Consider the following 3,851-nt stretch of genomic DNA (forward strand, 5'->3'; position numbering starts at 1 on the left):
AAGAAGAGAAGTCTGTTTTTAAGTAGAGGTAACAATTGCTGTATTGCTTAATTCTTAAAAATTAAGTTTCTGTACCAAACTTGGCATTGGGCCTGCTTCAGGGTTGTGAATGTCCTTGCCCTGGAGGTTCAGGAGGCTTCGCCTGGTGTGAGCATCTAGTTGCTTTGTGTTGCCCTCCCAAGAGAGAGTGCTGGGATAAGATTCTGTCCCTGTTTAACCAGTTGCTGGCCAAGCTGATGCCCTTCTTACCTTCTGCACTTGCCTTTTAGTTGTCTGTGGAACACTTCCCTCCACAGCAGCCCAGATCCAGAAGCTGCTGATTGCACCTTGTGCCTATAACCAGGAAGCTTATGACAAGGGCTTAGTTTTAGGGTCTCTGTGCTTTGCTGACAGTGAACTTTCTTTCTTTCTTCCCATTGTACGCTCTTTGTATGCTCTGTCCTTATTTTCTTCCATTGAGTAGTGCTTTGCTTGAGTTATTCTAGTGCCACCTTCTTACCCCCAGCCACCAGCAGTTGCTCACAGCCTGGTAAGAGAACCCAATTCAGACATAATGCTTATCGGTGAGCTATGACATAAAAACTGTTCAACATGTGCATGCTGAAATTGCTTGCCAGGAATTACTTTGACTTACTAGATGCTTAGCTTGGCAATAAAGTGAATAACCCAAAGAACTAAGTGTGGGAGACAAATTGCATGCTCATATCCAAATTTCATAAAGTCGGTTTTCATCAGTAGTGTGGTTTTAATGCAGCTTGTATCGCTGACAAAAAATACTCGCTCTTTATCCAACAGAAAAGTGATTCAAGAAGCCTTCAACAACATGCTTTTCAGTATTGCCAAATTTCTTTTCCAGTTCATAGTCTTGAAAGCTCAGTGTGGGAAGAAATGGCACAAAGAGTAGCTGTTAGTGTGAAGTGGAAAGACAATCACCCTCTTAATTTAGAGCATTTGATGTCTTTGAATGGGAAATGGATCATTTGAAAACAGGCTTTCTTTATCTGCTCTATAATTGTATAATTATGTTTGGGGCTGTTAAAAGTTCAAAGACTCCTGAAGCTAACTCAGCCTGGTTGTAATGGAGTGTACCTTCAAAATATTTATGCGGACTAACTAGTCTCAGCTTGCCAATGATTAATTGTGTTTTGAAAGTGCTGGGAACTTACTGATTCCTTTACTTTTGGCTGGGTCCTGAAGCATCCTAGCTCTTGAAGCCAGACTGTAAGCAAACACTTTGCATGATCCTCTTAGGACCTCACCTCCTCTTTCTTGAGAGGACAGAAATACTAGATTTAAAAAAAAAAATAAAACCCCCCAAATTATCATTTTAATGTAGTTCTTTATGGAGCTGTCATCTTGGCAGGGAGTTCTGTGTCTGCTTTACCAGTTTAGAGATCAAATACTTATGCTGATGTTAAGTCAGTCATAGAGATCGGGTTTTTTTGGTGTTGATTGGCTTCAAATTCCCAAGTCTAAAGTCGTTCTGAAAGTATTTATTGTAGCACTTGATCCTTTGGCATAATTTTGGGAGGAAGCATCAGCAAATGGCAAATATACATCTTGTATGAACAGTCCCATGGTGCCAGACTCTGCAGGTGCCAGCCCTAAGCTGAGGACCTGCTCTGTGCCCTGCACAGATTGGAAAAATAAGGCAGTATGTCAGGGAGCTGACTTCCACAACTCTCCAGATTTGGCAGGTAGACAAAAGCAGTGGGAGGACATGGTACCTATGGAGTATTTGCCTTGGTTTCAAAAACATGTTTCCTAATCTAACCAGCAGCATTTAGAGGACATTGTATTTTGTGTTGAGCCTCAATAATTGCATATTTTCCTTTGGGGGGAAGTTTTTTGTGGTTTTGTGTGTTGTTTTCGCTCTCCTTCCCTACTGCCCACCTGAGCTGTTCTTGCACACACAAAACACCAAGGGGGAGAGACCCAAATGGTAAAATTCTGAAAAAATGTGCAAAGAAAACAGGGCATTTGTGTTTGATCTCTGTCGAAGAAGCAAGAGGCAGTGGGAGGTAGTGAAGGAGTGGGTGCTTTTGACCAAGAAGATATTTTGAAAAGTATCATTTAGATTTAAGAGGACCAAGGTTGTGTGTCAAGGCAAAAGATGGGGTAGAGCATTGATCCAGACATGAGATGGGGACTGAAAGATTGGAAAGGGCAAACTGGCTGCTGCCAGCTGGCTGCCACGTGGCAGGTGGTGCTGGTTCAGCACCCTCAGGAAGCACCGAGCCGCTGCTTCTCCCCTCTGCGCAGCACCGTGCTGCCGCTTCTCCCTGCTGCAGACGAGTTCTCTGGTGGTCCCCCCTCACCTGACATGAGACACTGCTCACTGTCAAGCACCTAGGGCTTCCCGTGGCACAGTGCAGAGTTCCCACTGATGTTCAAGGGCTTTGCAGAGCTTGGTGGATGGGGGCAGGTGGTGGTACGGTACCATGTGGTAGGGAGAAGTGATGGCATGCTGGAGGGGTAAGTGGCATCACGGTGCTGTGCAGCAGGGAGAAGAGGAGGCAGCAGAGTGCTGTGCAGCAGGGAGAAGAGGAGGCAGCACAGTGCTGTGTGGAGGGGAGAAGCAGCAGCATGATGCCACCATGCAGTGCTGTGCAGAGGGGAGAAATGGTGGTGCTGAATGATCACCATCTGCCAGCCAGCTGCCAGTTGTCTCAGTGGGGAGCCAGTGTTGTTGAGGTGTCTAGCGGCCAGTTACAGTGACCAGTTGTCCTAGACCTAGGAAGACCAATATGCAGTTTCATAAAATGGTTTAGAGCCTTGACTCTGTTGCAAAATGAAGCAAAGCAGGACCCAACTTGAAGTTCTTCTATCCATTGGTTTTTTTTCAGTTATTCTGATTGTTTGAGAAACAGGTACAGCTTTACTCACTCTGTTAAAGCAAAACCTTGCATTTCAAAGGCTTTGAAATGATAATTGAGAGAAGAAAAGGGGAAGAATTGTCTGATGAAATAATGGTTTGATTTATTTTTTAATTTAATTTTTAATGTTAAACCTGTTTCAAAACTAGTGGTTTCACAATGAAAATAACCATGTCCTGTGTAAGTAATGAAAAGAAAAATAAGGAAGATTTTTTCAGGAAGACAAACACCAGTAAAATCAGTCGTGTCAAAGCATTTCAGTACTAGGTGCTTACATGTTCTGGCATGCCTTCAGCTAGGTTTATATCTTAGTCCTTAACTGCATTAGAGTATGTAAAGCCCAAATATGCTACCAAAAATTAGATTTAAAGGAGAGATCTCCAGTGCTTATTTTGATAGGAATTTATTCATAAATGGAAGATGGCATGTGTTTTGGTCTGACTGCTTTTGGTTCTTCTATTCCATTTCTCAACTAATGAAGACAGGCAGTTTTACCTGTTTTTCCCCCCTTGTGTCCTCAACTACACAGATTTTACTTAATGCTTCCTCTGTTTCCATAACAAAGTTAGTCTGCCACATTCTCCCTCTGTTGGATGAGGGCATCCAGATGAAAGCAGTCTCCTTCCAGCTCTTCAAGCCCATTTCTGCACACTTCTTCCTTCCTCTTCCCCCTCTGATGCTGTGTCCTTTGCTTCTGCATTTGTATGTTTGGGTGCAGACAGACCCAAGCTCAAGGGTGGCCAAGTGGCCATGTTGGCTTTCTTCTTGTACTGCCTGTATTTCAGGCATCAGGAGCTTGCAGTGAGGGGAAAATAAGTTCAGGGCAATCTGTCCCTATTTCTGTAGAAGCTACTGTTGTCTCAAAGGGTTTCACTGCACTCAGAAAATTACTGACTTTGCTGTGATGATATCATTGGTTGCGCAGGAACAGAGGCATCTGTGTTGTCTAAGCAGGTGCTGAGTTTCTGCAGCAGG

At 43.7% G+C, this 3,851-nt stretch overlaps 1 protein-coding gene across 1 annotated transcript in view; it reads left to right on the plus strand.

Annotated features, from left to right (window-relative positions):
• SERINC5 (serine incorporator 5) overlaps positions 1-3,851 on the plus strand; it is a 24,258-nt gene that overhangs the window by 1,171 nt on the left and 19,236 nt on the right. The gene's annotated exons all lie outside the window — the stretch shown is intronic.

The sequence above is a fragment of the Chaetura pelagica genome, unplaced genomic scaffold (genome assembly GCF_000747805.2).
Source record: "Chaetura pelagica isolate M959 unplaced genomic scaffold, ChaPel_1.0 scaffold37, whole genome shotgun sequence".
NCBI lineage: Eukaryota > Metazoa > Chordata > Aves > Apodiformes > Apodidae > Chaetura > Chaetura pelagica.